Below are 17,066 nucleotides of genomic sequence, written 5' to 3'. Positions count from 1 at the left end.
TATAGAACTTTTAATCCATTTTATATAAATTTTTTTGGGAATAAAATGTTATAAAAAAGCAGCAATTTTGGACTTTTTTTATTTTTACGTTCACACCGTTCATCATACGGTATCATTAATGTTTTATTTTAATAGTTCAGATATTTACACATGTGGCGATACCAAATATGTATATAAAATATTTTTTTAACACTTTTTTGGGGGTGAAATAGGGAAAATGGGACAATTTATGTTTTTATTGGGGGAGGGGGTTCTTCAAATTTTTTTACTTTTACTTTTTTCACTTTTATTTTTACACTTTAATAGTCCCCATAGGGGACTATTTATAGCAATCACTCGATTGCTAATACTGTTCAGTGCTATGTATAGGACATAGCACTGATCAGCATTATCCGTCATCTTCTGCTCTGGTCTGCGGGAAGGCAGCTCAGAGCAGAAGATGCCGGGAAGGCAGCGGAGGCAGGTGAGGGGACCTCCGGCTGCCGTGCTGGACGATCGGATCGCCGTGGCAGCACTAGGGGCAATTCGATCATCCATTTTAGTGACCGCGATGCTGCAGATGCCGTTATCTGTATTGATCACGGCATCTAAAGGGTTAATGGCGGACATCCGCGGGATCGCGGATGTCTGCCATTATGGGCGGGTCCCTGGCTGCAATCAGAAGCCGGGACCTGCCACGCATGATTTGGGCATCGCTCCGTTGCTCGCGGTTATGCTTAGGAGGTAAATGTATGTCCTGGTGTGTTAAGTACCACCTCACCAGGACGTACATATACGTCCTGCGTCGTTAAGGGGTTAAAGTGACAGTGGTCAGATGTGCAAAAAATGTCCTGGTCCTTAAGGTGAAAATGCGCTGGGTCCTTAAGGGGCTAATGTTATGTCCCCATCATACAGGAGATATCTTTATATTATTATATACAATATATTATGTCCCCATCATACAGGAGATATCTATATATTATTATATACAATATATTATGTCCCCATCATACAGGAGATATCTTTATATTATTATATACAATATATTATGTCCCAATCATACAGGAGATATCTTTATATTATTATATACAATATATTATGTCACCATCATACAGGAGATATCTTTATATTATATACAATATATTATGTCCCCATCATACAGGAGATATCTTTATATTATTATATACAATATATTATGTCCCCATCATACAGGAGATATCTTTATATTATTATATACTATATATTATGTCCCCATCATACAGGAGATATCTTTATATTATTATATACAATATATTATGTCCCCATCATACAGGAGATATCTTTATATTATTATATACAATATATTATGTCCCCATCATACAGGAGATATCTTTATATTATTATATATACAATATATTATGTCCCCATCATACAGGAGATATCTTTATATTATTATATACAATATATTATGTCCCCATCATGCAGAAGATATCTTTATATTATATACAATATATTATGTCCCCATCATACAGGAGATATCTTTATATTATTATATACAATATATTATGTCACCATCATACAGGAGATATCTTTATATTATTATATACAATATATTATGTCCCCATCATACAGGAGATATCTTTATATTATATACAATATATTATGTCCCCATCATACAGGAGATATCTTTATATTATATACAATATATTATGTCCCCATCATACAGGAGATATCTTTATATTATTATATACAACATATTATGTCACCATCATACAGGAGATATCTTTATATTATATACAATATATTATGTCCCCATCATACAGGAGATATCTTTATATTATTATATACAACATATTATGTCACCATCATACAGGAGATATCTTTATATTATTATATACAATATATTATGTCCCCATCATACAGGAGATATCTTTATATTATTATATACAATATAATATGTCCTCATCATACAGGAGATATCTTTATATTATTATATACAATATATTATGTCCCCATCATACAGGAAATATCTTTATATTATTATATACAATATATTATGTCCCGATTATACAGGAGATATCTTTATATGATTATATACAATATATTATGTCCCGATCATACAGGAGATATCTTTATATTATTATATACAATATATTATGTCACCATCATACAGGAGATATCTTTATATTGTTATATACAATATATTATGTCCCCATCATACAGGAGATATCTTTATATTATTATATACAATATATTATGTCCCCATCATACAGGAGATATCTTTATATTATTATATTATATACAATATATTATGTCCCCATCATAAAGGAGATATCTTTATATTATTATATACAATATATTATGTCACCATCATACAGGAGATATCTTTATATTATTATATACAATATATTATGTCCCCATCATACAGGAGATATCTTTATATTATTATATACAATATATTATGTCCCCATCATACAGGAGATATCTTTATATTATTATATACAATATATTATGTCCCGATCATACAGGAGATATCTTTATATTGTTATATACAATATATTATGTCACCATCATACAGGAGATATCTTTATATTATTACATACAATATATTATATCACCATCATACAGGAGATATCTTTATATTATTATATACAATATATTATTTCCTGATCATACAGGAGATATCCTTATTATATACAATATATTATGTCTCCATCATACAGGATATATCTTTATATTATTATATACAATATATTATGTCCTCATCATACAGGAGATATCCTTATTATATACAATATATTATGTCCCCATCATACAGGAGATATCTTTATATTATTATTATATACAATATATTATGTCCTCATCATACAGGAGATATCTTTATATTATTATATACAATATATTATGTCCCCATCATACAGGAGATATCTTTATATTATTATATACAATATATTATGTCCCCATCATACAGGAGATATCTTTATATTATTATATACAATATATTATGTCCCCATCATACAGGAGATATCTTTATATTATTATATACAATATATTATGTCCCCATCATACAGGAGATATCTTTATATTATTATATACAATATATTATGTCCCCATCATACAGGAGATATCTTTATATTATTATATACAATATATTATGTCCCCATCATACAGGAGATATCTTTATATTATTATATACAATATATTATGTCCCCATCATACAGGAGATATCTTTATATTATTATATACAATATATTTATCCCCATCATAAAGGAGATATCTTTATATTATTATATACAATATATTATGTCCCCATCATACAGGAGATATCTTTATATTATTATATACAATATATTATGTCCCCATCATACAGGAGATATCTTTATATTATTATATTATATACAATATATTATGTCCCCATCATAAAGGAGATATCTTTATATTATTATATACAATATATTATGTCCCCATCATACAGGAGATATCTTTATATTATTATATACAATATATTATGTCACCATCATACAGGAGATATCTTTATATTATTATATACAATATATTATGTCCCCATCATACAGGAGATATCTTTATATTATTATATACAATATATTATGTCCATCATACAGGAGATATCTTTATATTATTATATACAATATATTATGTCACCATCATACAGGAGATATCTTTATATTATTATATACAATATATTATGTCCCCATCATACAGGAGATATCTTTATATTATTATATACAATATATTATGTCCATCATACAGGAGATATCTTTATATTATTATATACAATATATTATGTCTCCATCATACAGGAGATATCTTTATATTATTATATACAATATATTATGTCCCCATCATACAGGAGATATCTTTATATTATTATATACAATATATTATGTCCCCATCATACAGGAGATATCTTTATATTATTATATACAATATATTATGTCACCATCATACAGGAGATATCTTTATATTATTATATACTATATATTATGTCCCCATCATACAGGAGATATCTTTATATTATTATATACAATATACAATATATTATGTCCCCATCATACAGGAGATATCTTTATATTATTATATACAATATATTATGTCCCCATCATACAGGAGATATCTTTATATTATTATATACAATATATTACGTCCCCATCATACAGGAGATATCTTTATATTATTATATTATATACAATATATTATGTCCCCATCATACAGGAGATATCTTTATATTATTATTATATACAATATATTATGTCCCCATCATACAGGAGTTATCTTTATATTATTATATACAATATATTATGTTACCATCATACAGGATATATCTTTATATTATTATATACAATATATTAAGTCCCCATCATACAGGAGATATCTTTATATTATTATATACAATATATTATGTCCCCATCATACAGGAGATATCTTTATATTATTATATACAATATATTATGTCCCCATCATACAGGAGATATCATTATATTATTATATACAATATATTATGTCCCCATCATACAGAGATATCTTTATATTATTATATACAATATATTATGTCACCATCATACAGGAGATATCTTTATATTATTATATTATATACAATATATTATGTCACCATCATACAGGAGATATCTTTATATTATCATATACAATATATTATGTCCCCATCATACAGGAGATATCTTTATATTATTATATACAATATATTATTGTCACGATTCGGCTTACAGGTTGTGGATCCACTGTGTCAGCGAGGGATTGGCGTGGACCGTGCCGGTGGACCGGTTCTAAGTGGCTACTGGTGTTCACCAGAGCCCGCCGCAAAGCGGGATGGTCTTGCTGCGGCGGTAGCAACCAGGTCGTATCCACTAGCAACGGCTCAACCTCGCTGACTGCTGAGAAGGCGTGGGACAAAAGGACTAGGCAGAGGCAAGGTCAGACGTAGCAGAAGGTCGGGGCAGGCGGCAAGGTTCGTAGTCAATATGGATAGCAGGAGATCAGGTAACACAGGCTTGGACAACACTAAACGCTTTCACTGGCACAAGGCAACAAGATCTGGCAAGGAAGTGCAGGGGAAGTGAGGTGATATAGCCAGGGAGCAGGTGGAAGCTAATTAAGCTAATTGGGCCAGGCACCAATCATTGGTGCACTGGCCCTCTAAGTCTCAGAGAGCTGCTGCGCGCGCGCCCTAGAGAGCGGAGCCGCGCGCGCCAGCACATGAAAGCCGGGGACCGGAACGGGTAAGTGACTTGGGATGCGATTCGCGAGCGGGCGCGTCCCGCTATGCGAATCGCATCCCCGCCGGCAATGTCAGTGCGGCGCTCCCGGTCAGCGGGTCTGACCGGGGCGCTGCAGGGAGAGAGACGCCGTGAGCGCTCCGGGGAGGAGCAGGGACCCAGAGCGCTCGGCGTAACAATTATGTCCCCATCATACAGGAGATATCTTTATATTATTATTATATACAATATATTATGTCCCCATCATACAGGAGATATCTTTATATTATATACAATATATTATGTCCCCATCATACAGGAGATATCTTTATATTATTATATACAATATATTATGTCCCCATCATACAGGAGATATCTTTATATTATTATATACAATATATTATGTCCCCATCATACAGGAGATATCTTTATATTATTATATACAATATATTATGTCCCCATCATACAGCAGATATCTTTATATTATTATATACTATATATTATGTCCCCATCATACAGGAGATATCTTTATATTATTATATACAATATATTATGTCCCCATCATACAGGAGATATCTTTATATTATTATATACAATATATTATGTCCCCATCATACAGGAGATATCTTTATATTATTATATACAATATATTATGTCACCATCATACAGGAGATATCTTTATATTATTATATACAATATATTATGTCCCCATCATACAGGAGATATCTTTATATTATTATATACAATATATTATGTCACCATCATACAGGAGATATCTTTATATTGTTATATACAATATATTATGTCCCCATCATACAGGAGATATCTTTATATTATTATATACAATATATTATGTCCCCATCATACAGGAGATATCTTTATATTATTATATACAATATATTATGTCCCCATCATACAGGAGATATCTTTATATTATTATATACAATATATTATGTCCCCATCATACAGGAGATATCTTTATATTATTATATACAATATATTATGTCCCCATCATACAGGAGATATCTTTATATTATTATATACAATATATTATGTCCCCATCATACAGGAGATATCTTTATATTATTATATACAATATATTATGTCCCCATCATACAGGAGATATCATTATATTATTATATACAATATATTATGTCCCCATCATACAGGTGATATCTTTATATTGTTATATACAATATATTATGTCCCCATCATACAGGAGATATCTTTATATTATTATATACAATATATTATGTCCCCATCATACAGGAGATATCTTTATATTATTATATACAATATATTATGTCCCCATCATACAGGAGATATCTTTATATTATTATATACAAAATATTATGTCCCCATCATACAGGAGATATCTTTATATTATTATATACAATATATTATGTCCCCATCATACAGGAGATATCTTTATATTATTATATACAATATATTATGTCCCCATCATACAGGAGATATCTTTATATTATTATATACAATATATTATGTCACCATCATACAGGAGATATCTTTATATTATTATTATATACAATATATTATGTCCCCATCATACAGGAGATATCTATATATTATTATATACAATATATTATGTCCCCATCATACAGGAGATATCTTTATATTATTATATACAATATATTATGTCCCCATCATACAGGAGATATCTTTATATTATTATATACAATATATTATGTCCCCATCATACAGGAGATATCTTTATATTATTATTATATACAATATATTATGTCCCCATCATACAGGAGATATCTTTATATTATTATATACAATATATTATGTCCCCATCATACAGGAGATATCTTTATATTATTATATACAATATATTATGTCCCCATCATACAGGAGATATCTATATATTATTATATACAATATATTATGTCCCCATCATACAGGAGATATCTTTATATTATTATATACAATATATTATGTCCCCATCATACAGGAGATATCTTTATATTATTATATACAATATATTATGTCCCCATCATACAGGAGATATCTTTATATTATATACAATATATTATGTCACCATCATACAGGAGATATCTTTATATTATTATATACAATATATTATGTCTCCATCATACAGGAGATATCTTTATATTATTATATACAATATATTATGTCCCCATCATACAGGAGATATCTTTATATTATTATATTATATACAATATATTATGTCCCCATCATACAGGAGATATCTTTATATTATTATATACAATATATTATGTCACCATCATACAGGAGATATCTTTATATTATTATATACAATATATTATGTCACTATCATACAGGAGATATCTTTACCGTATATACTCGAGTATAAGCCGAGTTTTTCAGCACGATTTTTCGTGCTGAAAACACCCCCCTCGGCTTATACTCGAGTGAACTCCCCCACCCGCAGTGGTCTTCAACCTGCGGACTTCCAGAGGTTTCAAAACTACAACTCCCAGCAAGCCAGGGCAGCCATCGGCTGTCCGGGCTTGCTGGGAGTTGTAGTTTTGAAACCTCCGGAGGTCCGCAGGTTGAAGACCACTGCGGCCTTCAACATCATCCAGCCCCCTCTCACCCCCTTTAGTTCTGAGTACTCACCTCCGCTCGGCGCTGGTCCGGTCCTGCAGGGCTGTCCGGAGAGGAGGTGGTCCGGTGGGATAGTGGTTCCGGGCTGCTATCTTCACCGGGGAGGCCTCTTCTAAGCGCTTCGGGCCCGGCCTCAGAATAGTCACGTTGCCTTGACAACGACGCAGATGCGTCGTTGTCAAGGCAACGGCTCTATTCCGGGCCGGAAGCGCGGAGAAGAGGCGCCCCCGGTGAAGATAGCAGCCCGGAACCACTATCCCACCGGACCACCTCCTCACCGGACAGCCCTGCAGGACCGAACCAGCGCCGAGCGGAGGTGAGTACTCAGAACTAAAGGGGGTGAGAGGGGGCTGGATGATGTTAAAGGCCGCAGTGGTCTTCAACCTGCGGACCTCCGGAGGTTTCAAAACTACAACTCCCAGCAAGTCCGGACAGCCGATGGCTGCCCGGGCTTGCTGGGAGTTGTAGTTTTGAAACCTCTGGAGGTCCGCAGGTTGAAGACCACTGAGGGCGAATGATGAGAAGAGGATGATGAAGGGGGGGTGTGGGGATGATGAAGGGGGGTGGGGATGATGACAAGGGGATGATGAAGGGGGGATGTGTGGGATGATAAGGGGATGATGAAGGGGGGATGTGTGGGATGATAAGGGGATGATGAAGGGGGGATGTGTGGGATGATGACAAGGGGATGATGAAGGGGGGGATGTGTGGGATGATAAGGGGATGATGAAGGGGGGATGTGTGGGATGATGACAAGGGGATGATGATGAGGATGTTAATGACGGGTCTGGATGATGACAGGGGGGGGATGAGGTATTTCCCACCCTAGGCTTATACTCGAGTCAATAACTTTTCCTGGGATTTTGGGTTGAAATTAGGGGTCTCGGCTTATACTCGGGTCGGCTTATACTCGAGTATATACGGTATATTATTATATACAATATATTATGTCCCCATCATACAGGAGATATCTTTATATTATTATATTATATACAATATATTATGTCCCCATCATACAGGAGATATCTTTATATTATTATATACAATATATTATGTCCCCATCATACAGGAGATATCTTTATATTATTATATACAATATATTATGTCCCCATCATACAGGAGATATCTTTATATTATACACAATATATTATGTCCCCATCATACAGGAGATATCTTTATATTATATACAATATATTATGTCACCATCATACAGGAGATATCTTTATATTATTATATACAATATATTATGTCTCCATCATACAGGAGATATCTTTATATTATTATATACAATATATTATGTCCCCATCATACAGGAGATATCTTTATATTATTATATACAATATATTATGTCCCCATCATACAGGAGATATCTTTATATTATTATATACAATATATTATGTCCCCATCATACAGGAGATATCTTTATATTATTATATACAATATATTATGTCCCCATCATACAGGAGATATCTTTATATTATTATATACAATATATTATGTCCCCATCATACAGGAGATATCTTTATATTATTATATACAATATATTATGTCCCCATCATACAGGAGATATCTTTATATTATTATATACAATATATTATGTCCCCATCATACAGGAGATATCTCTATATTATTATATACAATATATTATGTCCCCATCATACAGGAGATATCTTTATATTATTATATACAATATATTATGTCCCAATCATACAGGAGATATCTTTATATTATTATATACAATATATTATGTCACCATCATAAAGTTGATATGTTTTTACTTTTTGAAGACATTAGAGGGCTTCAAAGTATAGCAACAATTTTCCAAATTTTCACGAAAAATTCAAAATCTGATTTTTTAGGGACCAGTTAACATGGATTTGAGGGGCCTTTCTGTGAGAAATACCCCATAATGGACCTCATTATAGAAACTGCACCCCTCAAAAATGACCCCCTCAAAATGACATTCAGAAAGTTTGTTAAAGGGGTTATCCAGAAAAAAAACTGGCTCCAGAAAGTTAAACAGATTTGTAAATTACTTCTGTTAAAAAATCTTAATCCTTTCAGTACTTATGAGCTGCTGAAGTTGAGTTGTGCTATCTGATGACACCTCTGTCTGTCTCAGGAACTGTCCAGAGCAGAAGCAAATCCCCATAGCAAACCTCTCCTACTCTGTGCAGTTCCCGAGACAGACAGAGGTGTCAGCAGAAAGCATTGTTGTCAGACAGAAAACAACAACTCAACTTCAGCAGCTGATAATTATTGGAAGGATTAAGATTTTTTAACAGAAGTAATTTACAAATCAGTTGGTTTTTTTCCTCCCATCCCCACCTATATGTGCCTGCGTGGAGAAAAAAAAAAAAGACCACACACAACCACAAACCCCAAGTGGTCTCAACCTCTTTTCTTCTTTTCTTAGAGCCTCCAATTCACACTTTTTCAAACTTTTTATTAAAGGGTACCTCTCATCAAATAAACTTTTGATATATTTTAGATTAATGAATGTTGAATAACTTTCCAATAGCATGTTATTGAAAAATATGCTTCTTTCTATTGTATTTTTCCCGATCAGTCCTGTCAACAAGCATTTCTGACTCATGCTGGAGTCCTAAACACTCAGAGCTGCCAGCCTGCTTTGTTCACAGCCAAACAGGCTGTGAACAAAGCAGGCTGGCAGCTCTGAGTGTTCTCCTTTGTGAACAAAGCAGACTGGCAGCTTGTAGTGTTTAGGACTCCAGCATGAGTCTGAAATGCTTGCTGCCAGGACTGGTAGGGAGACCCCTAGTGGTCATTTCTTCAAAGTGGAAAATTAAATAGAAAGAAGCATATTTTTTTATAACATTCAATTGTAAAGTTATTCTGCATACATTAATCTATAATATATCAAAAGTTTTTTTGATGAGGTACCCTTTAACTAACTCTTTCCACTCGCTAATATTACGTGCCATCGATGCAAACCAAATACAAGCAATAAGATATTTAGCCAAGATAGTTTTGGTATACATTTTTTCAGCATGCCCATCTCCAAATCCCACCCGAGCACCACAGAATTTATGTCCCATGCACCCTTATAGTTAAGTTTACTTTCAAGGAGTTCCCTAATGTGCCCCCAGAAATCAGCCACCTTCGGACATGTCCATACAAGATGGACAAAGTCGGCTCTACTTTGCCCACATTTTGGACAATTTACAAATCTGTTTAACTTTCTGGAGCCAGTTGATATAATTTTTTTTTTCCTGCAATACCCCTTTAATCATTTAGGTGTTTTAGGCTGCATTCACACCACGTTTTGTACATACGGGTGCCGGATCCGGCAGGGGGAGGGGCAAACCGGGCGCTCCCGTACCCCAGCCGGATCAGCCCGTGACTCCATTTACTTTAATGAGCCGATCGGAGTCAAACGGTGACTCTGGTCGGCTCAGTTTTGACCCGTATGCGGTTTCCTGACTGGACCTAAAACCATAGTATAATACGGTTTTAGGTCCGGTCCAAAACCGCATACGGGTCAAAACTGAGTCGACAGGAGTCACCGTTTGAGTCCGGTCGGCTCATTAAAGTAAATAAAGTCACGGGCTGATCCGGCTGGGGTACGGGAGCGCCTGGTTTGCCCCTCCCCCTGCAGGATCCGGCACCCGTATGTACAAAACGTGGTGTGAATGCAGCCTTACAGGAATAGCAGCAGAGTGGAGAAGAAAAGTAAAAATCTCAATTTTTCCCACTAACATGTTCATGTAGCCCCATTTTTTTCATTTCTACAAGGGGTATAGGGAGAAAAAGCCCCCCAAAATTTGTAGTCCAATTTCTCTCAAGTATGGAAATACCTCATATGTTGACATAAAATGCTCTGCGGGCGCACAACATGGCTCAAAAGGGAAAGGGCAACTGTGGGATTTTGGAGAGCCAATTTTGCGGTCATGGTTTTTGGGGGGCATGTTTCATTTAAGCCCCAAGGTGCCAGAACAGCAACAAAAAAAAAAAACTTCACATGGTGCATTATTTTGGAATCTATACCCCTCAAGGAATGTAACAAGAGGTACAGTGAACCTTAACACCCCACAGGATTTGACGGGTTTGCGCTGAACTTGGACGAGAAAATGAAAAATTTGATTTTTAACACTAAAATGCTGTTGCAAATTTTTCATTTTCACATGGTGTAATGGGAGAAATTGGGCTTCAAATTTTGGAGTTCATTTTCTCCTAATTAAGGAAATGCCCCATATGAGGACGTAAAGTGCTCTGTGGGCGCACTACAGGTCTTAGAACAGAAGGAGCGCCATTGGGCTTTTGGAGAGAGAATTCTGCAAGAAAAGCAGAAATACCCCACGTGTGACACTATTTTAGAAACTACACCCCTCCAGGAATGTAACAAGGGTTACAGTGAGTACTTACATGTTTTTTGAACAGTGGGCCGTAATAGTAAACATTTTTATTTTTAACACTGAATTGCTGGTATTAACCCACATTTTTTAGTTTAACTAGTAGTAAGAGGAAAAAAGCCCCACAAAATTTGTAGCCCAATTTCTCCAGAATAGGGAAATACCCCATTTATGGCGGTAAAGCACTCTGCAGGTGCAAAACACGGCTTAGGAGTGAGACAGCAGCTATGAGGCCTAAAGTGGTGCTTTGCACTGCAATGCCAAAAGTTCTGACATAAAATCTAAAAATAAAAGCCCGGCAAGTGATCACAATTTTGAAACTACACCCCTCAAGGAAGGTAACAAGGGGTACAGTGAGTACTTACACCTCACAGGTTTTTTGAACAGTGGGCTGTAAAATGAAAAATTAGATTTTTTTTACACTAAAATGCTGGGGTACATTTCACAAGAGGTAATGGGAGCAATTGGGTTACAAATTTTGTAGGGCTTTTTCTCCTGACTATGGAAACACATCCACATATGGGGTAACGTTATTATCCAGAAATGGATGAAGTGTAGTTCGCGGGAAATGAAAATTGCAATTTTATACTAATATGCCAATTATTGTCCCAGAATGATGACCCAGAGCATAGCCGAAAGTAAAAATTATGCCTGCCCCAAACCCTATACTCTGAATCATCATTCTGGGAATGTGATGTGTGTGGCCGTCCTAATTGTGTTACCTCAAATACGCACCCCGCTCAGGTGGAGAGAGAGCGCTGCGCATTTGAGGCAACTTGCAGACCCCCCAATGCTGTTGACTCTGTGTCCCATGACCCATTCTTGGGGAAAATAAGAAAGATATTATCAGGGGCATTATGAAAGGGTTTTTTTTTTTTTTTTGGGGTGGGGGGGTTGTGTTTAAAGTTTGGAAGATAATGTACTCTGGACTGGTACATTGGAGTAGAATTAAAATAAATTAAAATTAAAAATAAGGGAAAAAGATTTAAAAAATTAGTACTCCATGGAAGTGTGATACTGTCTGAAGCAATCTCTAATGCAGAGGCCCGGATGATCGGGGCAAGTGTCACACTGAGTGGTGGTGCCCTTCCAAATCCCCCTCCTGTGACACACACTGCATTTTTTCCGGTCACCAAAGCTCAGGGCCTTTAAAATTTTTAAGTATTTATTTATACTTTTTTAATGTAAATAATAAACAGAACATACAGTAAACATGTAGCTCGAGCACAGAGCTCCCCGACCCCAGCAATAACATAGGAAAAATCAGGATCGTGAAACATCAGAGAATAGAATGACCACCAAGACAAAAGACATACATACAAACAATCAGACATACACACATACTCCCAGAGCAACCACCCACCTAACAATCTAAGAAAGAAACAAGCACACTACCCAGGAGAATGCACCCATTCTGGGGGCACCACCGATTCACCTATCAGTAACCAGGGCATCCAGATTTTATCAAATTTTTGGGGGCATTTACAACTAATATAAAGAGTCCTATACATCGGTACATATTTATTAACCAGATTGAACCACCACGTGATGGGAGGAGGAGAGAAATCCTTCCATGCCATAATTAGAACCTTACGTGCACAGAACAATAGAAACCAAATGAGTAGGCGCCTATGGGAGCCAAAGGCCAGATCACTAATAACACCCAACAGACATTCAACAGGGGAAAACACAAAGGGAAACTCTAAGTGATCTGTCAAGAACTGCATCACCTCTCTCTAAAAAGGTTCCACACAGGGGCAACTCCACATAGCTTGTATAAGAGAGCCCACATCCGCGTGACACCTAAAACAAGAATCGGAAGAAGAAACACCAATACGGAACAGCTTGACTGGAGTATAATCTAGCTTGGATAAGCATATTTCGAGCACTGACCACCATTGGGTAATAAGTTTTAGTAACTTCTCTTCACTGGTCCTCTGACAGATCAGGAATATCAGCCACCCATTTTACAAAAGCCAACTCAAACGGGTCAGGGCCCACAGATTGAAGTAATGCATATGCCTGAGTTAAAGGTTTGGAAAGGTCAGCGGTGCCCAGAAGTATCTCAACATCTGAGAAAGCTGGGGTCACATCAAGAGAGCGAAACTGCGCCACCACCGCATGTCTCAGCTGGAAGTATCGAAATTGGACACCTTGAGGGAGATTAAAGCGGTCTTGTAATTCAGAAAAAGAAGGGAATGAAGGGGTCCCCAAACAAATGCATGGTGAATTTGATTCCATGATCAATCCAGAAGCTGGCAGCTTCCAACTCCTGCAGGTGCTCAAAATGAGGGTTCCCCCACAGAGGTGCTCTAGGAGACATTACCGGCAACAGAAAGCATCTGGAGACCACTGACCACACATCTGCCACTGTTTTTATAGGGGCCAACAATCTAGAATTTGAGGTGTACCTGTATAGGGTATTAGTCAATGTTTCATACGAACCCATAAGGGCAGTAGATGCATTCACCAGACCCAGGTCGATCAAACAGGCAGCGTACACCAATTGAGAAGCTAAAAAGTAATCGTACATATTAGGAGCAGCCAAGCCACCCTGCTGTTTGGATGCCTGGAGCAGTGCCTGATCCAATCAGGGCAGTTTATCTTGCCAATAGAAGGATCTCAAAGTGCCACTCAGCTTTACAAAGTATTTCCTAGGAGGAATCACCAGAGAAAGATGAAAAAGATACAAAAACTTAGGTAAGTATATCATTTTAAAGATATTACTCCTGCCAGCTAGGGAAAGGGGCAAAGAGGACCAGGCCTGAAGTTTGACAGACACCAGCAACAAAATCGCATCTAAATTCAACCTGACATAGTCCCGCACATACGCAGAAACCTCCACTCCAAAATATCTAAATTGAGTAACCGTTTGCAACACGAGGAAGAGACGGAATGGGGTCCACAGCCACTGATACCGGCATCAGAGAAGACTTAGCCCAATTAACCTTAAGACTGGAGAAGGAACTAAATTTGTCTAAGAGGACAAACAAGGCTCCCAGGGAATCTGAACATTAGCCAAATAAACCAGTGTGTCATCCACATACATGGATACTTTCTCCTCTAGTGGACCCTTACGTACCCTCTGAATACAAGTGGACGCTCTGATGGCTGCCACCAGCCATCAGACTGCCAGTGCAAATAAAAAGGGAGATAGGGGACAGCCCTGCTTCGTACCCCTACCCCTATGACCCTTCGTAATCGATTAGCTAATATTTTAGCCAGAAGTTTAATATTTACGTTAAGGAGGGAAATAGGTCTGTAAGAATCTGGTAGAGTCAGATCCTTAACCAGTTTGGGAGGAACCACGATAAGGGCCTCCCTCATGGAATCAAGGAGCATCCCAGTCTCCATAGCCACATTAAAAAGGTTCTGTAGAATAGGTATCAGCCACTCCTCATTCGCCCTGTACCAATCTCCAATCATCCCATCTAGCCCCGGAGTTTTCCCTGTCTGTAGAGAAGCAATAGCCATAGAAACTTCCTCATCAGAAAAAGGGGAATCTAGATAAGCTGCCTGAGCCGTAGTCAAGGGCGTACGAGCCAATTCCTTTAAAAAAGACACTAAGCCATCTGGCACAGCCAGCAATTGAGAGGTATAGAGACCATAATAAAAGTCCTGAAATACATTTAGGGTCAGTCTTCATAATCCCAGAGGTCCCCCTAATACGAGGTATCGCAACCACTGGCCTACTCTCTCTAGCCAAATACGCCAATAGCCTACCATTTTTATCCCCAAATTCAAATATAGCTGCCTCCCTGTCCACCATCCTCTTTTGAACCCTTTCCCTCTGGAGGATCAGGAGAGCCCTCTGGACTGTTAGCCACTTACGTTCAGCATCAGGGGAAGGATCCCTCACCTGCAGTGCAATTTTCGTAGCCGAATGAGCCACCCTTTGTCCGGCAACCCCAGCCATAAAAGCCCCCCTAACATGAGCCTTATAAGCATCCCATTGAACTAATTTGTCGGGGTGAGACCTATTATGTTCCCAGAAACAATTGTGCGCTTCCAGCAAGGATGTCGTCACCACCTCCTCCTGTAGCCAGCCAGGGTGCAACCGCAAGACTTTGGAGGAGTGGCGAGGACCTAAACCTAAGGACAGTTCAAGAGCTGAGTGGTCTGAGATCCCCCTAGTGGTATACATGACATCTCTTACCAGAGGTAGAAGATCAGAAGAGGCATATGCCAAATCAATCCTGGAGATCGATTTATGTACCGCTGAGTAAAAGGAGAATATTGGGTCAGACGGATGCTTCCAATGCCAAACCTCAGTAAGGGACAGTGCTGCACTCCAGGCATTAAGTCCAGGGGAGCCGGAATCCGCTGCACCAGTGCGATTGACACTCCGATCTGGAACTGCATTAAAGTCCCCTATAAGAACAGGCAGAGAAAGAAATGTCAGTAACTTGGACATGACACAGTCTAAGACATCAACATGAAACGGAGGGGGGAACATACACAGACACCAAAAGAAAACTGAAGGCATGTAAGGAGCACTGAACAATCACAAACCTACCAAAATGGTCACAAGCTACTTGATCATTGACCAGGGGGAGGAATTTAGTCACCAAGATAGACACCCCCCTAGCAGAGGAAGAATAAGTGGAGTGGTAGCCCCTCGCTATCCAAGAGTTTTTTAGAGCAAGAATTTTCTGACCAGTAAGATGAGTTTCTTGTAAGCAAATCAGGTGTGGTGACAGCTTTTTCACAAAGTCCAAGCACAGTGCTCGTTTGAATTTGGAGTTAAGGCCTCTAACATTCCAACTCACAATCTTAAGTGACCCCATTATCAATACCTGAAAGATTAATCTGCAGTAGAACCATGACTGGGCAGAAAACCCCCTCCTTCCCATAAAAGCACCTGCGTAGCAGTGAAAGTGCACTGAAAACA

Source organism: Hyla sarda, chromosome 1 (assembly GCF_029499605.1).
Source record: "Hyla sarda isolate aHylSar1 chromosome 1, aHylSar1.hap1, whole genome shotgun sequence".
Classification (NCBI taxonomy): domain Eukaryota; kingdom Metazoa; phylum Chordata; class Amphibia; order Anura; family Hylidae; genus Hyla; species Hyla sarda.
The sequence above is the reverse complement of the archived record's forward strand: the minus strand, read 5'-3'. Positions refer to the sequence as shown.